This window comes from Rattus norvegicus, chromosome 7, assembly GCF_021556685.1.
Source record: "Rattus norvegicus strain SHRSP/BbbUtx chromosome 7, alternate assembly SHRSP_T2T, whole genome shotgun sequence".
In the NCBI taxonomy this organism is placed as follows: Eukaryota; Metazoa; Chordata; class Mammalia; order Rodentia; family Muridae; genus Rattus; species Rattus norvegicus.
In genome coordinates this window covers 35373591-35396580 of record NC_141540.1, presented here as the reverse complement: position 1 = coordinate 35396580, position 22990 = coordinate 35373591, and the positions used below count along the sequence as shown (strand labels likewise).

Here is a 22990-nt window from a genome sequence, read left to right as displayed (position 1 = left end):
CTAAAGCTGGCACTGGTGGTGTGAGTGTGGGTGAGCTGACCCAGAGGTCACCAGAGCTGGACAGCTGACCCTGCCCACAGCAGTGTTGTCTCATGAGCTAGCTGGGCAGTGCTGGAGAGCTGGCCCTGGTGATGTGGATGCAGGATTACTGGTGGACTGACCAACTCAGCTACCATGGAGGCCCAGTTCCAGGGCTTTGAATTTGTCCTCCCCCCAAATCTACCTCATCTGTGAACTGTTGGAGCATGTGAAAGGGGCAGTCCTTAAGATCCAAAGCTACAGGATCTCCATGACACAGGCCAACAACAGGGTAACTGAGAGAAGTTCTGGTGAGGATCCAAAATTGAAGGTGTGTTGAAGGCCCCGGATCAGACCAGTGACTGGTGCAATAAACATTTGCAAGTAAAGATGTGTAGAGAAAGGGAACACACTGTGGGACACACTGTGACAGACCACAGCCTCTACAACAAGATGTCTCCTGTGCTTTGTTTTGTTTTGGGTTTTGCTGTTGTTGCTCTGTTGTTACTGTTTGACTGGTTGGGTTTTTAGTTTGTTTTGTTTTTCATTTTCTTCTGGGGGAGAGGTTACAAGAGCAGAGGGAGGGCGGATACGAAGGGATGTGGAGATAAATGGGACTGGGGTGCATGATGTGAAACTCACAAAAAAACAATAAAAAGGTCTTTTTTAAAGGTGTGAATATTAAAAAAAATAATTCAGAGCTGGTTACAGTGATATAAGCTGTGATTCTCAAGACTAAAAGGCAGAAACGGAAGAATATCACAAGCTCAAGGCTAACCTGGGCTATAGCAAGAGTTCCAGGCCTTTTGGGACTATATGACAAGACTCTGTCTCAATAATAACAGTGGTGGTGGTGATGGTGATGATGATGGTGGTGGTGATGATGATGATGATAGAATTATTTTAATCTTACACCATTTCACTCTGTACCTTTTTTTATATTTTTTATAAATAACTTACAAAATAATAAAAATGTTTTTATTGCCCTAATTACTAAAATTTAAGAAAAATAAATCGGGCTAGAGAGATGGCTCAGTGGTTAAGAGCAATGGCTGTTCTTCCAGAGGTCCTGAGTTCAATTCCCAGCACCCACATGGTGGCTCACAACCATCTGTAATGGGATCTGATGGCCTCTTCTGGTGTGTCTGAAGACAGCTACAGTGTGCTCATCATACATAAAATAAATAAAATAAAAAAAAAGAAAAAGAAATCAACATAAACCTTTTGGAACTAAAATGCTATTTAATTTCGTTTTTCCTCTGGAGGCAGGACCTCACTACACATTTCATACTAGCCCTGAACTTTAATATGTATCCCAGGCTGGCCTCAAACTACCAATTTCCCTGCTTCTGCTTCTGCTTCCTTAATACACAGGCCTGAGTCACTCTACGCCTGGTTATTTAAAAATTTCCCTTAGCCCTAGTTTGTCTTACGTCTCCAGAGTGGGGATATCCAGAACTAGCAGGCTTGTTTAAGAAAAGTAGGTGAACTTTTTGCCCCCCCTAAGCATTCATTTCTAGATGACCTCCATAGTTTAGATCCTGGTATTTGTACTGATGTCAGCCACCCGGAAACTTCTTCCGTCCCTGTCTTTATGTAATCTTTGGTTTACTTTCCAGTAGCTAAACTGGCTTAAGACACAAAATCAAAACCACAAGTAAACACATGGCCACACTCCCTTCCCAGAGCTGACAGCTGATACATTCTCAAGAAGACTTGAATTGTCTCCGCTTGGTTGTCCTGAAATGACAAGCTCTCCCTAAGTAGACTACCCTAGACAAAGCAACCATCCTGGCGGTCAGAACAATCTGGGCAGAAGAACTGAGATGAGACAGCCAAGAAAACAGCTTCCCTTCCTTCCCTCCCAGATTCTATGAACCAAGTCTGTAATACAGACTTGGATCCAAATTCCTAACAGAGCCTCTTAACATTCCGGACTACACACCGCAGGATATCTCTGACCTAAGACTGATCGAGTGTCTCAATCAGGGTTTCTATTCCTGCACAAAACATCACAACCAAGAAACAAATTGGGGAGGAAAGGGTTTATTCAACTTACACTTCCATATTGCTGTTCATCACCAAAGGAAGTCAGGACAGGAACTCAACCAGGGCTGCATTTTGGAAGCAGGAGCTGATACAGAGGCCATGGAGAGGTGCTGCTTACTGACTTGCTTCCCCTGGTTTGCTCAGCCTGCTTTCTAAAGAACCCAGGACCAATAATAGCCCAGGGATGGCATCACCCACAGTGGGCTAGGTCCTCCCACTCTTGATCACTAATTGAGTAAATGTCTTACAACTGGATTTCATGAAAGCATTTCCTCAAGGGAGGCTCCTTTCTCTGCGATAACTCCAGCTAGTAGCAAGTTGACATACAAAACCAGCGAGTACACCCACTAAGCAAACTAAAACTTCTAAGCTAACCTAAACCAAGAGCTGCCTCTAAACTAAACCAGCATTTACACTTCCTTTGGTGACTTCATTCGCCTTGAAAAATCCATTCCAAGAAGGCAGGTGTGGTGACCCATGCTTGAAATCCCAGCGTTTGGGAGGCTGCTGCAAGATTTACCTCCCTGCACTGACCTGGGCTTTCTTCTGTTTTCTGATTTGCTTTTTACCAGGGCACACGCTGATGTCACTGGCAATCGCGATCGCGATCGTGGTGGTAGACAGACAGCACAGGGAGATTTAAGAAGACAAGCACTCACAACTTCTCAGAATTTGGGTAATAACCTCTCTCGGTTTCCTTTTAGCCAGGAAGGGAATTTGATATTTGAAACTTAGTATTTGAACTGTTCCTACCTGGGACAAGATACAGCTAATGTTCTGTACATAGCGAAGTGCATCGTCAGCAGCCTTTGAAGGTTCTACGTCAACAAGACAGACAAGATGGGGAGCAAAATGAGCTTGTGATCTGCGAGTATTCACCAGGCAGCAGGCTAAATGCTTCTATGCTACCTTGCTCAATATTAGTGGCAGCCCCAAGAATCACACTCGTTCTGTAGACAGAGAAAATAGGTTTAGAAAGGTCTAGTAGCTAAGCAAGGGGGGGTGGACTAAGGCGATTTTAACCTGGTCTCTCTTTCCATTTTCTGTGTGTCCTATTAGCATTACCCAGCATCTTTTACACATAATGTCTGTGCTTAGAGGATTCTCTACACTTGGCCACTCCCTCACATGTGGGAAGCAAATGAGGCATACGATAAAGACTCTACTAATTAACTACTCCCACATGAAAATCTTGGGTGCAAGGCTCACAAACAAATTGGCAGTACATGGGGACCTACTAGTCTGTTGCAGGGAGGGCTTTGTTCTAGCCTGGTTCTTCTGTTTTTATTTTTTATGTTCTTTGGTGATTTGCCTGTACAGAGGGTGTCAGATTCCCCTGGAATAGGAGTTACAGACAGTTGTGAGGATGCTGGGAATTGAACCTGAGTCCTCTGGAAAGAGCAGCCAGTGCTCTTAATCACTGAGCCATCTCTCCAGCCTTCCAGGCGTCTAGCCCGGTTCTGTGTCAATTGGTCCTCAGGGACGTTCCAGCCAAGTCCTCAACAGCTGATGTTCAGGAGTCTTTGCTGGAGTCTAAAAGTGACTCGTTTCTGGCTGTGAAGCCATCAAGCCTACTCTGACTCTCCCAGAATTCTCTCATGATACCTGTCAGACCGTAGTAGATTTTGCTTCTGTTTAAGCCAGCTGACAGTTCCGTTATGGGCCACTAAGAACCCGAGTGAAACAGCCCCAAAGAACACAGAAAATAACGTTTCAAACAGACTGAGAATACCTGTTTCTTCTTCTTCACAAACCAGAGTCAACTGAATTATTTTATTATTGATGGAGTTGTTTTCAGTGAACATAACTTTTCCTGGGTCTCCTGATAATTCATCAAAAGCGGCAGAACAAACCATCTTCAACAGCTTTTTATCGGCTGGAAACCAGTTCTTCCATGAGCAGAAATCCAAAAACAAGAAGAAAAAAAACCTTCAAAAACATTTTCCTCTTTGTGCTTTCCTTCTCTGCCCCTTTCGATGTTAATATTAATGCGCAATATCTTACTATTACTGTGAATTTAATCAAATTCTTGTTCCATTATTTTAACTTTATTTCTCGAGCCAAGTCCTAACACCCTGGCTAACTCTGTTCAGCTGTTTGAGTCTTACAAAATCCCCTCATTCTCTACCTTCGCTCAGATAGACTGACCATCGTTCTTTCAGTGACATTCTACGGGTCCAGAGAGATGGCTCAGTGGTTAATCGCATCGGCTGCTCTCACAGAGAACCAAAGTTCGGTTCCCAGCATCCACACTGGGCAGCTGACAACCACCTCTAACACCAGCTCCAGGGAATCTGGCTCCCTCTCCTGGCCTCCTTGGGTACCTACGCTTACGTTTGCACAGACCCACACACACATATGCACAAAATTTAAAAATTCAAACCAATCTTTAGCATTACACAATTGTGAGATGTTCAGGACATTTTCTGTCTGATTTCACCCGCCAGCTGTCGACAGTACAACGTAAGGCATGAGATGCTTTTGTGAAGAGCAAAACAAGCATTATTAGCTGCCTTGCTGGCAATCAATCATTTCCACCTTATCTCTTGCTCACCAACCCCACATTTGTGCTTGCACAAAGAAGAAACACACTATGAGTTGTGAGTCCTTCCCCAAAGCCTCATCCTTTACCCTCTAATAGTGTGGGAATGTGACTGGCACAAATATCTGACAGGCCAGATACATGGATAGTTAAACCACTATGACTTGGCTTCCTGTTTAAGAGAGCTAAGGTCAGTATTGGTACTTCCTATCCTATATGGGGTCATGTGTGTGTGAGATGTGGTAGAGAGTTATCTTGTGACCATGAAGGACTTTTTAAAAATCCCACAAGTGCCAGGTGTGACGGTGCACACCTTTGATCCCAGCACTCAAGAGGCAGAGGCAGGAGATCTTTGAGTTCGAGGCTAGCGTGGTCTACAGCATGAGTAGCCAGCACTACATAACGAGAACCTGCCAACAAAACAAAAAAAATTTATAAGAATCAAAGAAAAAAATAATAGAAGAAAAGAGAATCGTCATTGGGTATAATGCTACCTACATACCAGCAATCTAAACACTCAGTGAGGATATAGGTTCAAGACCAGCCTAGGATACATAGTAAAACCCTACCTCCAAGAAAGAAAAAAAAAAAAGAGGAGGTGGGAGAGGAGGAAGAGATTTCCTGGAAGAAAACAGAAACTGTAAAGGAGAGAAGATGTTCCAGATCACACTCTCTAACACTCCCCGCAAGAAAAGACAAGACAGTATTTTTGTTTCCATAAAACAAGAACCAAATATGATACTGAAAGTAGGATCTCAATGTGAGAATGAGCTTATGAATTTTTACAACGTGAAAACAGATTTAAAAAAAAAAATCAAAATAGAGGCCAGGATATAAATGTGTAGAAAGCTCTCAAAAGTACAACATGAAAATCAAGCTAAGGCTGACTGAGCCCTGCAGGTCCCTGGTCAGCTAATCTAGCCAAAGCAGAGAGCACCAGCTTCAGGTAGGAACCCTGACTCAATGATTAACAAGTGAATAAGGGGACAAATCGGAAAGCAACTGAGGAAGATATGCAACTTTGACCTCTAACTTCTACACACACACACACACACACACACACACACACACACACATACAAATACACACACACCATAAGTACACACACACATACACACATACACACATACACACACACCATAGGTACACACACACATACACATACACACCAAAGGTACACACACGCACACACACACACATATACACACACACCATAGGTATACACACACACCATAGGTACACACACACACATACACACACACCATACAGAGCTTGAAAGAAACAGGGAAAGAGCCCCACTGTAGGTAGAGTTGTAGTCCCCCGTCTGCTCTGCCACTGCAGACACTAGGGCAGGCGGAACAGAGCCTCAAATCTCTGGACAAGTTCCTGGACAGCCAGGGCTCCACAGAGAAAACCTATCTCACAAAGCAAGCAATATAGTATTTAAGGAGTTATATAGGGGGTTGGGGATTTAGCTCAGAGGTAGAGTGCTTGCCTAGCAAGCGCATAGCCCTGGGTTCAGTCCCCAGCTCCAGAAAAAAAAAAAAAGGAGTTATATAGGTTGTAAATATACAACAGGTTTAAGGAATAATTATCAAAGAGGTTACACATTGAGGAGGAAGAAGAAGAATATGATTCCAGGAGAACACATGATGCTGCAGCCTGGGTCGCTAGTGCAATAGACACAAACGTTCATTTTAACACCAGCCCTTAAGCTCTGCATAGTTCTGATACGATTACTCAGGTGTATTACACTCGACAAACCTTTAACAAAAGTCAATGTTCTTATAAAATAAGGATGTAGGTGCTGCAGAGGTGATTTGGCGGGTAGGAGCATGTGTTGCTCTTCCTAAGGACCCAACTAGTTCCCTGCATCCCCCATTAGGCAAATCACAACCACCTGAAGCTCCAGCTCCAGGGGCATCCGATGACTCTGGCCTTCTCCAGCATTGTATGCATGAACACATACCCATATGCAGACATACACACAAACAAACCAATAAAAATAACATTTCCATGTTTCACGCACGAAATTACAAATTAATTTTTTCTCCCAGCTTCTTAGCCATTGAGTGACATTCTTTTTTATTTGTTTTTAGACACAGGGATTTTTTTTTGGTGGAACTCTGGGCAGGGTTCTCCATCCTAGAACTCGCTCCGTAGACTGCCCCAGCCCACAGGGCAGTCAGCAGAGGTTGGGGACCACCTAGGAGAAAATGGAGGACAAGAGAGGCGAAGAAGGATGCCAGGACAAAGAGTCTGATCAAAGTGACAAATTTTATTTTTTCCCAAGGTAGAATTTATACCACAGCAGGGGTAACAGAGGGAGGGGGAAAGTGAGGAACATTTACGCCAGCCAAGGACACAGTGCTCTTGTAGACAGGCAATCAGTTGATGTCAACAGGATGTCAGAAAGGTCACAAGTTTGTCATATCATTAGGCATCCTGACCACCAGATTTATATTAGCCTTCTGCAGCTGGCTGGGGATTTTCCGTGTCCTGACCTCTTAATGAACCCAGTCATACCTAACTCTAATTACAATATTAACATCAATAATGGAGGGTTTTAAGGGCATAGCTCCCAACAGTAGACCAGGCTGTCCTCAGACTCAGAGATCTGTCTGCCTCTGCCTCCAGAGTCCTAGAATTAAAGGCATGTGCCACCAGCACTCAGTTTAAATGGTGCTTTTTGTAACCCTTTGACATGTTAAATGTCCCATAGTAAGCAGTCTTTGAAAATCAGGAATATGATTTTCATCGTGAGGAAGAGTTTTCCTCAGTGGAAAAAAGATGAAATATTTGGTAACATTATAGCATCACACCAAAATTAATTCAAGATGGAGGGCTAGGGATATATAATCCAGTGATGGAGTATTTGCCTAACATACACAAAGCCTTAGACTTAATCCCCAGCACCACAAATAAATATGTAAACAACTACAAAAATACCATTCGGATCAAGATTTACCCAGAAAACTCAAAACTGAAAGTAAAAGAGGAAAATGGAGGAGAATTATTCTGGTAGATGGAAATAGGAAAAGCACTTCTAAGCATGCCACGAGAGCTAGAAGCTATAAAAAGAAAAAAAAATGGCTAAATATAAGTTCTTTTTAAAAATTCTGCTTAGTAATACCACCAACCCAAAACACATAAAAATCTGGTAACTATTTGCATTCCCACAAATTGGTAAGAAAAAGGCCAATTTTGGGCTCCAAAAAAAAAAAAAAAAAAAATGGGCCAAGGATAAAAAAGTAAACAGTTCTCAGGAAATAAATTGCACACTGCTTTAAGACAGGGAAATATGCTCAAACTTCTCTATAATAAGGGAGATGCAAATGAAAGCTTCTAGATTGGCACAGACAGAAATTTTGATAACACCATGTGGGTGAAGGTTAGGGAGACAGATGCTCAGACATATTGCTGGTGGGAGTGTAAACCGCTTCGCCCCCTGCGGGGAACAACTTGACAACATCTAGCTAAGCCTCAGATGTGTGTTTTGGCAGGCACCGTGAGTTGTATACCCCAAACCCATTCCTTCATATTTGTTGCTAAGAGAACCCAGTTGCTCAGGTGGCCGTGAGCCAAGCACCCAGCAATGTGTCTATGTATTGATTACTTATAGGTCTAAAGCATTTACTGGATGCTAGGCACTGCTCTGTGCTCTGCGAAGACACACCCGAGGAAGGACACCAGAGCCAAGCCTCATGACAACCCACCACAGACTGGCTGAGGGGTGGACGAACCGTAACAAAGATACTTTGCGATGGATATATTTCAAATTAGAAGGGGCAAGATCATTTTTTTCCTCTGGACCGAGGTTTTTGAGAAGGAACTGAGTGAATGCTACTGTGATAAGTCTGTGCAACACAGCATAAACTCGGATTAGTACAGACTAGAAAATAGTTCTCCTTCATAATCCTAAAACAAAAACACCGGCTCGGCTGCTGCTGTGAACAATGCCTTCCATACTAAAACCACTCCGCCAGGGAACCCTGGAAGGGAACCCTTACCTGAACTGGCTCCGGAGAAAATCCATCCTACAGTTAAACACGAAACTATGTTCAACCTTTTTAAAAATGAGAGAAGTTGCATTCTGACCAGAGGAGCAGTTTCTTCACGTAGACGTTATGGCTTCTAGTTTAGGGTTTTCAATGCGATTCCTGAGCGAGCGAATCAGTGGGTCCCTGCATCTATATCTGTTTCTTGTGCCTTTCCCTGGGCTCTTTTCCTCCCGTTTTGTTTGTTTGTTTCCATCCTACTCTATTTTACCTTAATATATTTTATTTTAATATCATCCCTTAGAAGCCTGTTTGTTTTCTTTCATGTTTTATTTGTGTTTGTTTGTTTACGATTTTTCGAGACAAGGTCTCCCTGTGCAGTCCTGGAAGTGTCTCTGAGTCCTGCTCTGTAAACCAGGCTAGCCTCGAACTCACAGTGATCTGCCTGCCTCTGCTTCACAAGTGCCTGGTTGTTTTCTAATGAAAGACAGAAAAGATCAATCTGGATTGGAGGGCGGGTGGGGAGAGAACCCGGAAGAGTGGGGTGTGAGGGGTGGTCAGGATATATTTTTAAAAATATATTTTCAATAAGAGGAAATAAATCCAATTATTTTTAAAAAATGGGGGAAGTTAGAATAAGATTACTAAAAAGATCTAAATCATTGGAGAATTGGAGAAAGAGTAAGAATATAAACAGACTCCTTCATAAAGCTTGGGGGACTTTAAGATACTTACATGGTATTTACTCCTCTGGGCATACCCCACCCCCCAACACAAAATGATTAAATTATTTTCATGGGCTCAAAGCAAAAACAGATTATACCATAGATTTGGGTTCTTAAAAATAACACAGAGCTCCAAATCAATGGTTCTCAACCTTCCCAATGTTGCAACCCTTTGATATAGTTCATGCTGTGGTGACTCCCAACCATGGAATTATTTTGTTGCTACTTTATATCTGTAATGTTGCTACTGTTACAAATCGTGATGTAACTATCTGATACCTGACTGCCACAGAGGTAGAAAACTGCTGCTCTAGAGTATGAAAAACTACTAGAATCTCTTGGGTTTTTTACTTCATTATCATCTACTGAATCTCTTTGGAACCCAGTAACAGTCTAACCAAACAAGGAGACACCGGCCAGGACCCTGGGGTAAGCCTCCTTGCTGCTAAATGGACGAACTTAGAAAGTTTGCTGGGGCTGGCTCTTCACTCAAGTGCCAACCTTGAAAGAGTGGCTTCATTGCCTGCAGGAATTACATTGTGACCACCAAATGACATTTGTAAAAAGGAGAAGTTGGTAGGCTAAAGGTTGAAAAGAACCAGAAGAATGAGGGGGAAAGGCCTCCTGGTTAGTTCTTGTTGGTGTCACACAAACTAGTGTTAACTGCAAGAACAGACTCCACCAATTGGCCCATGGGCAAGCCTATCGGGCATTTCTTTGATGAATGGCTGATATGAAAGACCCTGCCCATTGTGGGTGGTGCCACCCCTGGGTAGGAGGTCTTGGGTTGCATAAAATTCAGGCTGAGCAAGCCGTGGAGTGCAAGCCAGTAAGCAAAACCAACCCCTTCATGGCCTCTACATCAGCCCCTGCTGTGGTTTCCCTCAACAACAGACCATAACTTCTAAGCCAAATAAACTCTTTCCTTCCCAAGTTGCTTTTGGTGAGGGTGTTTTATCACAGCCACAAAGAGGTAAACCAAGACAAATTGTAATCTTCGGAAGACCTCCGGGAACTGTCAAGCCAACCTTAACGTCAGCTGAAAGAATTGTAGGAGAAAAGTTTTACCTACATACCTTTGGGTACGTTTTGAATCTCATTACGCCTGTATTGTGTTGCTTATCCAAATACAACTATGGTACCAATTAGTTGCTATAATTTTACCTACCCAACATTTAAACCAAAAATTTGCCAGCCAGGAGTGATGGTGTATTTTTTGATCCCAGCACTCAGGAGGCAGGCGAAGGCAGAACTCTGTGAATTCAATGCTGGCCTGGTCTAGGACAGCCAAACTTTAAAAAGCTTTTCAGACTTATTTATTTTTTTAATCTGATGTGTAACCTGGTTTTGGCCAGCGTGTATGTCTGTTAGAACTGGAGTCCAGACATTTGTCTGCCACCATGTGGGTGCAGGGATTGAACCTGGGCCCTCTAGAAGGGTAGTCAGTGCTCTTAACCACTGAGCTATCTCTCTAGACCCCACTCTCCTCCCCAAATAAAATTTAAACAAACGAACAAAAACCTAAACAAATCAAGAGAAAAAAAAAATCCTGCTTCTATTCCTACTCCAAATACACAGCTCAGAGATGTCGCTGGCTTAAGAAAAAAGGTTGCAGTGAGCATAATGGTTCGTGGCTTTAATCTTCGCACTGGGGAGACAGAGGCAGAAGGACCTTGCCAACAGAGCAAGTTCTGGTTCAGCCAGGGCTACACAGAGAAACTCTGCGGGGGGAGTGGGGGAGGCACACAAACAAACAAAAAAAAGGGAGAAAACCAAAAACTAAAATAGTGATTACGTTGGATTTTCTTGACTTTCTTGGTTCTAGTACCCATAAGCTTTTGCCAAGTGCTTTTGAAAGACCACCGGGGTGGGGAAGACCCCCACTCAAATCTCGAGACAATGCAACCCCCAAGAACTCAGGAGAAACCAGTCTTGATGTAATAAACAAGAAGTGTATTTGAGGAACCAGAGCTCTGGGGACAACAGGTATCTCACACAGGAGACAGAGGAGTCGACCCCGAGCCCAATTAGGGGAAGGGATTTACAGGGAAAATTACATAGGTAGTTGACAACAGTCACACAAAGCAATTTCATTGGTTTGTAACTTGGGCTCAGTTCAACTCTAGGCTGCCCTGCTTCTGGGGCAAGCTGACCCTAATTCTCGTTTTTCTCAGGACTGTTGAGTCAGGCCTTATCGAGGCCAGATGGTTTGTGGTGGCTATAGCCAGGCTACATCCCCAAAATATGTTATGTTATTCTTTGCTGTGAGGTGCACTTGTCCTCACAGCAGGGTCAGTGGGGGATAGTTTAAAATCTTTATTCTTTTACTTTGAGAACTGAGTTGTTGAACTATTAGGTTCTGGGTTCTGTTTTGTGTTTAACGTTAGTGGGGCTCAAACCCAGAGCTGCTTGGCACATGCTAAAGGTAAAAGCTACGTAGGATCCCAGCTCCTACAATTCTCCTAAGTATCTGCACCACAGGCACTGCTGTTTTTGTTGTTGCTGCTGCTGTTGTAGCTCGTCTTAATCCGTCTCCACACTTAGAAATTCTGTTGGTATCCAATCTCATCCAAGATTCCAGGCGTTCTTCTCCTCTCTCTGGACATCTCCGGTCTGTGAAATGGCCGCGATGTTTGTTTGTGGATTTTATCTGGTTATACTGCGTTGGGACACCAGAGGGCGCGAGGAGAATCGGCTCTTGTTTTTCTTTAAATCTCAAATCGTGCTGGCTGCGGGAGAACAAAAGACCGGGAACACTGGGCTCCGAGACAAAGGGACACCGGGAAAAGCCTCCCGCCCTGTGTTGGACTCAATTCCAAAGCCTTACCCCCAACTCCTTTGCCAGGCCGAGGACTGGGAAAACAGTTTAAGCTGCGCAGTAATGAGGAAACAAGAACCACAGTAGAATTTTAAAAAGACAACAAAGAGAGAAAACAAAACAGCTAAGGAAGGACACCTGAGCTGTTTTACCTAATATTAGTAACCTTAAACTATTCAGTTCAGGGTAATAACAAGCATCTGGTGGAGAATTCGGAAATACAGATCGGCACTTTTTTTAGGTCCTCAAAGAAACTCTGGATAAACGGCTGAGGTGCCTATTAATGTATCAAAACGGGTGCTAGCCGCCCAGTTCTCCTAGCACCTCTTAGCACCTCTGCTACTTGTCCTAGAGGCCTGGCCCCCCTATCAGGGACCCTAAACCCCTCCAGCACCTGAGCTTGGCTTCCCTTCCTCCAGCTCTTCTTCACTATATAACTCAGGCATTTTCGTGCCCTCTTGGCTTGGCTCTCTTGGCTCCCGGTCCCTTCTCTCTCTCTCTCTCTCTCTCTCTCTCCCTCTCTCTCTCTCTCTCTCTCTCTCTCTCTCTCTCTCTCTCTCTCTCTCTCTCTCTCTCTCTCTCTCTCTCTCTCTTCCTCCCCTCTCTCATTCTCCTCCCTTCTCATTCCTCTTATAACCCCGTTCACTCTGCTGACCCAATTCAGTCCGGACACTTCCAGATGCCTCAGACTGTGCTCGCCTTCACATCTAAAATAAACCTCCTCAACCATACCTTGGAGTAGTCATGTCCTTCCCCCACCCCTCCTTCTTTTTTTTTTTTAATCCGACATTATTCATATTTTTCTTTTCTTTCCCGCCCCTTCACCGTGCCCTTCGAGACAGCGTTTCTCTGTGTAGCCCTGGCTGACCTAGACTTAAGAATGTACATCAGGCTAAAGGTGTGCACCACCCCCACCCGGCTTCCGGATCGGCACATTCTAACAGATCTTCTTTTCTTTCTTTCCAACTTCTCCCAGTGTTTATAAATGCGTAAAGCGTGAGGCCGCGTGGTAATTTTCTGACTAGGTCGTGTGCCTTACTTTATGGGTGGGTTTTCGCTCGCTCATTTATCTCTGTCTGATGGGTTCTCCTTCTGTAGCCACGGTGGCCTGAAATTCAGACGATTCTCCTGCCTCAGCCTCTGAGATGCTGAGATTAAAGATGTGAGTCACCACACCTCGCTGATCACGGGTGGACTCTTAGGAGAACACTTTGCTGATAAAAGAGGACATAAGCCCAAAAATGCTACAGACAACTTTTTTTCTTAGATCCACAAAAGCCACTCGAAAACTGCTCGAGGTTTGCATCAGAAGCAGGGACAAAGCAGGGTTAGTTTTGTTGTTGCTTGTTTGTTTGTTTTTGTTCTCCTTTTCTTGCTTTGCTTTTAAAAGGAACACTTAAAGAGCAAAGGTAAGTAGACATTATTCCATGTCACCCCCACATGCCCAAAATGAATTTGTCTTTCCCAACAACTTGAAAACTGACACCACCACCACCACCCCCAGTCTGTCAGGGAAGAGAGCATGGGTTACCAGCACCTCTGATCTTCTTCAGGCAAGGATAGAGTGATTTGTTTCATTCATTCATTCATTTCAGTTGGGGTGGGCATCAGGATTGGGTTGGGTTTGCCTTAAGACTGGACACAAGACAAGAAAAGAGGGCATCAGATCCCCAGAACTAGAGTTACAGACAGTTATGAGCCACCATGTAAGCTCTGGGGATAGAACCCAGGCCCTCTGGAAAAGCAACCCAAGCAGAACAATGCAACAATGTCTTTAAAAGATAAATATATAAACCATCATGTTATATTTTGATGTTGGTTTTTTTTTACTGTCAACATAACACAGACTTAGAATTACCTGGGAAGAGGGAATCCGGTTTATAAAAAAAAAAAAAAAAATGACCTTGATCAGATTGTCCTGTGACGCCGACTAGGAGAGATTTTGGTTAAAAATTGATGTGGGAGGGCCCGGCCCACTGAAGGTGGGCCATCTCTAGGTAGGTGGGACAGTGAAGTGTATTCATCCTCGGTTTGTGCTTTAGAGCCTGCTGCCAGGCTCAATGATTTCCCTCAATGAGGAACAATCATTTGGATATGTAAGATAAAACAGGCCCCCTTTAGTGCATTGTTTTTGACCAAAGTGGTTTTTTTTTTTTTTTCTTTTCTTTTTTTCCGGAGCTGGGGATTGAACCTAGGGCCTTGAGCTTGCTAGGCAAGTGCTCTACCGCTGAGCTAAATCCCCAACCCCTTGACCAAAGTGTTTTACCACAGGACCACTTCTTCATTAACCATCTTGCCTTTGTTCTTATCTCCCTCCAGTCTCCTCTCAACCCCCTTTGACCTTTTGCCTCTTTTCTCTTGTCTGTCTTTGTTTCTTTTTCTTTGTTGGCACAATCTGACTGTGCCCAGGGCTGGCAATCCTCCTGCCTCCTGCCTAAGAGTATAGGCTAGCACCACTAAACCTGGCTCAAAGACACTAAAACAGAGGTCAGACCATGTCATTTTCTACTCCAAACTCTGTGACACTTGACTTTAATCCCAGATCGACAGGTGGGGAAAAGACCAGACAGATATCTCTGTAGGTTCAAGGCCAGCCTACACAGTGAGTTCCAGGACAGCCAAGAGCTGTCCTGTAGAGAGCTGTAGAGAGACCCTGTCTCCAAAAAAAAAAAAAAAAAAAAAAAAAAAAAAAAAAAACCGGGGCTGGAGAAATGGCTCAGTGGTTAAGAGAACTGGCTGTTCTTCCATAGGTCCTAAATTCAATTCCCAGCAACCACGTAGTGGCTCACACCTATCTATAAATAAAGTAAATAAATCTTTAAAAAAGAAAAGTTTTTAAAACCCCCTATTGGATCTTTCCACCTCACTCAGGATGAAAGCCCAAATCCTAAGATGGCCTCTTCCAAGGCTCTCATGCCCTAGAAACAGTCATGTTGACAAGACATACTTTCTTCACTTTTGTGCGAATAATCATTTTTTAAAAGCTCTTTCATTTTCAACTCCATTCAATTCCATACACACATATATAAGTACTTTGATATTATCGCCCTCTATTATCCCGCCAAACCCCTTCTTCCTTCCTTCCTTCCTTCCTTCCTTCCTTTCTCCGTTTATACCCCCCCACCACCTGCACCCTGATTTAGGGTTGTTTGCATAAGCATGGGTGGAGGGTCATTTACTTGGACAGGGACACACCTACTGGTGTCTATACCACTGAGGAATAGCACTCTCTTTCCCAGACGGATGGGGCCTTATGAGCCCCTCCCTGATCCATGATGGAACACAGGTGGCCTCTGTCCGTACCAGCTCCGTGCAGGTAGTCGCAACTGCTGTGAGTTCGTTTCCCATCTGAACACACATTTATGACAATCGACACATCCTCCTCCTTCTCCTCCTCCATGTTCTGGGATGCTCTCTGAGCCTTGGGAAAGATTCATGTCTTGCTGTTAAGATATGTTTGTCTTTCTTAGAATTATGTGTTTGTGCCCATGCACGCACAGAGGGTTGTGTCTACATGAGTGCAGTACCCACAACGACCAGAAGAGGCCAATGGAACAGCGGGAGCTGAAGTTACAGATGACTGAGTTACCTGATGTGGGTGCTGGGAAGCAAACTTGGGTCCTTGCTACAGCAAAGTGTGCTCTTAGCCACAGAGTCATTTCGCCAGCTCGAGGACTCACTTCTTAACCATGCTGACTTCCACGTATCACGCCTGCTTAAGTAGCCACTCTCTATTACTTTGCATTTCTGCTCTTACCAATGTCTAAGATGTCTAACATGTTATTATATTGTTTACCGTTTGTCTGCCTGGCAATACAAATACAAGCACCATAGGAACAGGATTTACCCATTGAAATATCCCAATGCGTGTAATATAATGTCGGACACACTGTAAGCTCAGCACATGGCTAAGTAACCAGGCCTTGCCTGTCAACTAAGATAGCTGATTAGGCACCAATAACGGAAAAACGAGCGTGCCACATGCATCGTATAAACACACATACTAGTAATAAATTTTCCCCTTCGTGGCTGGTATTTACTTTTTAACGTACAAGCACATGGATCTAAGCATCTAAGGGAAACTGCAGAGGACTGGCTGCCAATGCTTATATGATTTACCAGCTTTTCCTCACTCTGTGCTGGCTAGATTTGTGCCAGCCAGACACAGAAGCTAGAGTTATCTGAAAGGAGAAAACCTTAATTGAGAAAAACGACTCCATAAGATCCAGCTGTAAGATTTTCTTAGTGATTCACGGGGGCGGCGGGCCCAGCCCATTGTGGGTAGTTCCAACCCTACGCTGGCGGTCCAAGATTCTCTAAGAAAGCTGGCTGAGCGTTCCTCTGTGGCCTCTGCATCAGTTCCTGCTCTGTTCGAGTCCATTGACTTCCTTGATAATGGACAGCAATATGGAAGTGTAAGCCGAATAAAACCTTTCCTCCCCAACTCGCTTTTTTGGGGGGGGAGGGGAGGGAGGGGGTCATGGTGTTCCCTCTCAGCCATAGAAACCCTAAGACCGTAACTCTGCGTACGATTCTATTTCAGCCCTCACCTCACAGGCTGCTGAGATGAGCGCGAATAGTTTTGTGAGACATGATTACTATCCAAGACTCGAAGCTTCCAGAGTCAACCAACCATTCTGCTATCTGCCTCCACCGAGTGTCCTTTGGACTGCCAGTCAGCATTGTAACCTGCGCTCTCTCCCAATGCTGACCGTGAGGAATCTCCCACACCCGGTTCAGGTTAAATACCAGTCTTTTTCCCCTTTCCATTTTAGGAAGACAGACAGCAGGTGCTGAGCTGCCTGCACGCTCCCTGATCTCAGCTGACTCAGGCTCCTGCTTAGCGTCCCCAGGGAGTAAGTAGTAACATATGTGTCAGAACACAGGCATGGCTCTGCTAAGACAGGGCGAAGCAGGCAGTGAGCGCCTCTTCTCCCATATAAGGAGCAGGGCAAACAGGTGATTCATTTGACCTGGGTTCCAGCTTCCTTGTAACTCTGCCAACTAAAAGACCTAGGGCAAGCCCTTTAAAACTCACCCAGAAAAGGGCATCACCATAGTTACCACAGGGACTTTTGGACCTCAGAAGAGTTATTGGAGAGTAAGAAGTTATCAGAAGCTACAGGATATGGGGGAGTGGGAGGTAGGAGGTTAATAGAGTTAGAGGTGGAAGGGGGGGGGAGCCAAAACACACCTCTGAAATTGCCATTTCTGTCTCTATTAAACAAATAATCCTGCCACCAGATTTTTTTAAAAAATCACCGTGTAATCTATGACCATAAAAATACAATAGTTAGCACCCTTGAGATACACGAGTGAAAGTTTTAATATTGATATTGGAACTAGCTGGCTGACTCCGACTATAACATAGCATAAGATTTGGGATTTACCCAAGAAGGTCTCCCATTGCATCTAATACAATGTCTGGTACACGGTACGTTCCAAATATCTTCTGAATCCCGGTCGGTGATGTGTGTTTATCTATAGCTGTGTAAATGTTCTTGGTGACAAATCAAAGTTTCTATACGAGGTCCTCCCTGTTCCCCTTCGGGGAAATGGCTCGATCTTGTTTATGAAACGGCTTAATATATCACAATAATTGTGATATATATGAATATATCCTATTGGTCCTGTTGCTGTATTTTCACAGCTCTATGTTAACCGATGGAACGCCTTTGGTTTTTAATTCTTTAAGTGCAATATTACTTAATAATGCATTTAAAACTTGCTTCTGTTCCTTTTAAGTTGTAGACACCTTTAGACGGGGATATAGGAAAAGTCAGATGGTCAGTGAAGTTTTCATTTTAAGAGAGTTCATCAAGAGCACAGATCCTTTTGTGTCACAAACGCTGACGAATCGTCTGAAGACACACAGAGCTTCGGAACATCTCTGACCATACTAGAGATCTGGCACCATAGGATACACTTGAACTTCAACTTCTGGTAGAAAAGACGAATTTGTGAGGATCTCAACTCATTTCAACCCTTCGTCACGATTGAACACAAAAGACCGAAGCATCTGGAAAGCTTCTGCTCTGCTAAGATATTTTCACATAGTTCGCTCACGTTGGCTTGGGAGTGTAGTTTATTCTACAGAGAGACAGAGCCAGCGACATGTCCAGATAAAGAAATACAGCAGCCCATCCCAAGAAGTCCAATTTCGAATCCTCCAGCTACGAGACGCTGCAACCTAGGGGGAAAAAAAGAAAAACAACTTAGTTCTCCTTTAAGTAAGGTCTGGAAAAAGACTTCCTCACAGCTCCTCGTTAGTATAGTGGTTAGTATCCCCGCCTGTCACGCGGGAGACCGGGGTTCAATTCCCCGACGGGGAGGTTGTAAACATTTTCTTTTCTCTGGCCGATATCAAGGACTTGATATCTCTGTTTGAAAAGCTGAGGAATCCTTTGTAAACCCAAAACTGTCTTCTTCAAAACAATTGCTTTTAAGTGTCAATGTTCCCTGTGAGACAAAAAACTCTGTTCGAGAGAAAACGCCTAGTGCTTTTGGCCCAGGCAGCGCACGCTCAGCGGGGATCAACTATGGTGTCCCGGCGCCATTTGGCACAGGCCCGCGCGTGCGCAGTGGGATCCCGCCAGATTACAAAGGGAGGTCACTGGCTCCGCGCGCAGATAGCGTGGGGGAGGGGAGACGGCGTCTCCGCCCCTAACGGGCGGGGGCGGGGCGGCCGGAGCGGAAGTGGCTGCCGGAAAGGAGAGGAAGAGTGGGTTTCCTTCGACTCCGCTGACCGGATTAGACGCCAGCTAGTCTCCCGCCTCCGCTGTTTTACTACCTAACTTAGACGGAGAGGGAAAGTCGGGCGCCGAGTGAACCCGCTTGGTCTCTGCCAGCTCTCCCGAGTGAGTGGCAGGGAATAAGTGTGGGATGCATGCTTCAGCCGCCATGTTTTCGGACTCCTAAGAAACCGCGCGAGCCACAGCCCAGCAGGACCTCGTGGCGCAACGGTAGCGCGTCTGACTCCAGATCAGAAGGCTGCGTGTTCGAATCACGTCGGGGTCATAAGCTTTTTTTTTTTTTTTTTCCAAATTCACTAATCAACTGTGGACTGTGGTGTATTCCCGCCACTTTTTAAAAAATGCTTCTTGTGCTCTGAAGCTTCGTTCAGAAGTTACAGTCATACTTTAATTGCTGAAAAATAAGGCCTGTCAAATATTGTAACGCCTGAAGTCTAGATTTAGGCCTTGTAAAGTGAGGTGGCTTGTTTTGTTCCGTTTTGTTTTTTGTGCATGCAGTGCCTTGGGAACTGGTCTTTCTGCTCTGCATTGGGTTTCTGAACCCGCTGTGATTTTTTTCACAGCAATTACATAATATTGGGGTACAGACTTTATAAAAAAAAAAACAGCTTTGACCCATTATTTGCCTTTTGAAAGCGAGATCATATACAATTTATTAAACGATAACCGGTTTTGAGCAGCAGAAAAGTTACATTGTAAGCCAGTGGGTGCCAAATGCTGGAGTAAGTGTTGTGAAAGTAACATAAACTGGAATGGAGTTACACAACAGAGACGACTGCTCTGCCCTGGGTGGGTCCTTAATAGTACATCACAAGGTGGTGCAGTGTGTTCTGTCTGCATCAAAAAAGGTGAGATTTTGTTCAAAGGAAATATGTTTGGTTCAAGCTAAGATAAAGAAATGTTGTAACTCTAGATGCTCCAGATGCAAAATGGGAGAAAGGTATACTGAGTTGTATATTCAAACTTTTCATGTTGGAGTCCTGTCTCCTACCCCCATCTTCAGTAATGTGGCTCTTAGGAGACAGGCCTTTTAAAGAGCTGAGTAAGTAAAACTGAGGCTGTCAGAGTCCTGATGCCATCTGACTGGCATCATGCTTTTGGACACACGTCAAGGACACATGCATATAGAAAGTTGGTGTTCCGGATAGAACAAGAAGGCAGACACCCTCAAATGAAAACAGGGAGGGTTGCCTGCTTCTAGAGAGAAAGGAAGACCGGCTGGTGAGGTAAATGAGAGAGGCAGGTCATACAGGACTTTCCTTCTAATTCTTCTGAGGGAAATGCAGAGGTCACCATAATCCTTAGTTTTTGTTATTCACAACTTTGGCAAGATCATAAAGAACTTAAAACCTAGCTTAGACTTCTTCTGGACTGCACCCTGACAATATAGAAGATAAAATTTGAGGTCTTGTTTACCATACAAGTTAAGAGGAACGAATAAAGCCAAAAATAGCAAAATACTATCTAGGCTGTAAAGCAGTAGTGTTCTGTTTTCTGTTCTGGTTGTGTTGCTGTAATAAAACACTGACTGAAAGCAATTTGGGGAAGGCAAGGGTTTATTTCAACACAACTTACAGTACATCAGTGAGAGTAATCAGGGCAGGAACTCAAGAGAAGAACTTGAAGCAAAACTACAGAAAAATGCTGCTTGCTGGAGTCCTCAGGCTCAGGCTTATCTAGATTTCTTACACAGCCCAGGACCACCTAGGGAATGGAACCACCAACAGTGGGCTGCCCTCCACCCCTTAACAAGGCAGTTCCTCCCAGCAATTCCATAGGCTAATCTGATTCGAGCAGTTCCTCACTGGATGAGACTCTCAGATGACCCTAGGCTCAGTGAAATTGACAAAGCTGGCCTGGCCATTTTCGTTTGTTTGAGACAAGATCTCACTGTGTAGTTCTGGCTGTCTTAGAACTCTATGTAGACCAGGCCGGCCTCGAATTCACATATCCACCTGCCTCTGCCTCCTGAATGCTGGGATTAAAGGGATATGTTACATTTGGCCAATTACTACCCCGATCCCCTAAATTTCCATTCAAAGGTTCTAGCTTTTTCCCCAAAGCTGATCTGTGTAATTTCTTAGAATGGCTAACTGGGTGGGTTAGTATAATTTAGAAGCAATCTGACACTGCATTTTAACTAGTCTATATTTACTCTATAGGGATGACATGTAGAGAGAAACTCAAGAACACTAAAATCCAACTTTCATATTTGAATCTTCAGTCACATTTTGTTTATTTACTTATATTTACTTATTTAAAAAATTTCTGTGTGTGTATTTGAGGGAAGTGTGCCTTTAGAGGCCATAGAAGGCTTCAAGACTCCTCAATCTGGAGGGACAGGTTGTGCAATGCCTCGCATGGATTCTGGAAACAGTTCAGGACCTCTGGAAGGACATCAAGCACTCTTAACCGCTAAGCCCTCTCTCCAACCAACCCTTGAATTTTCCACATAATAGCTCTCTGGCTTTTTGCTTGTTCATTAAAAAAAAACAAAAGTAGTATTTTTTTATCCTAAAAAGGGATTTATCTACTAATACAGTATAATCTGGTTATATAGTCACCTAATTAATAACCTTTCTTCCGAAGTCAATTACCTAAAACAGATACTCCCTGAATGAGCTGATTAAATGGGATTTGAACCTTGAAGACAAGACTTTGAATACTGGTTATTTTGGAGGGGGGATTAGATTTGGGTGGGTGGTTGGTTTTCCTCTGCCCGCCTCAGCTGTCTGCTGATGCTCCAGTTCTCACACTAGTTTTTCTTAACATACATCTCATTGTCTTGGGGGTGGGGAGGCATGCATGTGGAAGTGAAAGGCAGGCAGCCTGTAGAAATCAGTTCTCTCCTTGTACCATGGGAGTCCCGGGGATGGAACTTGAGCTGTCAGCTTGTCCGCCAAGTGCTGTATCCCTTCAGGCATCTGACCAGCCCTCTCACAGGAATGTAAAAGAAAAATATTTATGATATAGGCCCATATATGTTGATCATAGAAATCTTGGAAAATATAGAAAAGGAAGAACTGCCCAGTAGAACTGCTTTGTTTTTTTCGGGTGCATGAGCCAAGGGGTGCTGTTGGAGGTCAGAGGTCAGTGTGCCGAGGCAGCTCTCTCCTTCCGTCTTGAGGGTTCTAGGCATCAGGAACTTACTGTGCTATCTTTGTTTATTTTTGCTTTTCAAGACAGGGTCTCTGTGTAGCCTGGCTGGCCTGGGACTCACTCTGTAGACCATGCTGGCCTTGAACTCACAGAGATCTGCCTGCCTCTGTCTCCAGAGTGCTGGGATTAAAGGTGTGTGCTCCCTTTCCCTCAGTTGGAGTACTACCAACGTTAGGGTCAGTACTAATCTAGTGTTTCTTATGGTGCTGATATGTTCCCCAAAGTCCATGTGTTGGAAGCTCGGGCCACAGCTGCTGGCCCCATTGAAAGCACTGACTTCATCAGTGGGGTTAATCCATAGATCACTTTATACCGAATGGGTTAGTAGGTGGTAGAGCCTAGTAGATGGATATATATTGGATTTTTTGTTTCTTAAATTTACTTTATGTGTAAGAATGTTTTGTAGACCTGTGAATTACATTTGTTCCTGGTGCCTTCAGAGATCAGAAGTTCCCTGAAACTGCAGTTAAGAATGGTTGTAAAGCTACCATGTGGATGCTGGGAATTGAGCCCAGGCCCTCTGCAAAAACAGCAAATGCTCTTAACCGGTGAAAGCCTCTCCAGCCCTCTGAGGGGTATACGTTGTCCCTCCTGACTTCTGTCTCTCTCTGCTTCTTGGCTGCTGTGAGGTGAGAGTTTTCCTCCACCATGCATTTCTGTGATAATGTTTCTGCCTTGTCATAGGCCTAGGAGAGATGGGGTCAGCTGGTCACAGAGAGAGAAATCTGAAGTGTGAGGCCGCACGGACCTTTCGAGTGCTGAACTGATACGCTCAGATATAAGGTCAAACCGACAGCAAATGACTAATGTTGGGCTTCAGATGAGGATAAGCAGCCAAGGTGCATATTTTTTTTTTTTTTTGGTTCTTTTTTTTCGGAGCTGGGGACCGAACCCAGGGCCTTGTGCTTCCTAGGTAAGGGCTCTACCAC

General features: G+C 44.2%; 1 long non-coding RNA gene and 2 other non-coding genes across 3 annotated transcripts; 2 read left to right on the top strand and 1 right to left on the bottom strand.

Moving 5' to 3' along the window:
- Positions 1-17458: 17458 nt before the first annotated feature.
- On the bottom strand, positions 17459-19079 carry LOC134479859 (uncharacterized). The gene is made up of 2 exons (XR_015625222.1): positions 18941-19079; positions 17459-18340 (listed from the first exon to the last, which is right to left on the bottom strand). It is a non-coding gene; the product is annotated as an uncharacterized LOC134479859 (long non-coding RNA).
- Positions 18411-18482, top strand: Trnad-guc1 (transfer RNA aspartic acid (anticodon GUC) 1). Its single transcript has one exon. It is a non-coding gene; the product is annotated as a tRNA-Asp (tRNA).
- A 16-nt stretch (positions 19080-19095) lies between the features above and the next one.
- On the top strand, positions 19096-19167 carry Trnaw-cca1 (transfer RNA tryptophan (anticodon CCA) 1). The gene has a single exon. It is a non-coding gene; the product is annotated as a tRNA-Trp (tRNA).
- Positions 19168-22990: the final 3823 nt, after the last annotated feature.